Here is a 253-nt window from a genome sequence, read left to right as displayed (position 1 = left end):
GTCAGGCTGGTGGTGAAGTAATTTTTTTAGTATAAAATTGTCTCCCTTACTGTCGTTTTTCTGAATTTTTTTCACTCCTCCTGCAGCCCTAGACTTATAGGCTTATAGGGAGGTGAGTGACTGGAGCAAGCTGATGACTGTGGTATTTCTAGGGGGGCTGCTGTTACCCCAATCCCTAAAACCCAAGAAACCAACTTTTTTTTTTTTTTTAGAGGGAAAAAAAAAAATAAGCAAACCACCAAACTTGCAGTGA

Source organism: Cariama cristata, unplaced genomic scaffold (genome assembly GCF_000690535.1).
Source record: "Cariama cristata isolate BGI_N322 unplaced genomic scaffold, ASM69053v1 scaffold30107, whole genome shotgun sequence".
Classification (NCBI taxonomy): Eukaryota; Metazoa; Chordata; class Aves; order Cariamiformes; family Cariamidae; genus Cariama; species Cariama cristata.
The sequence above is the reverse complement of the archived record's forward strand: the minus strand, read 5'-3'. Positions refer to the sequence as shown.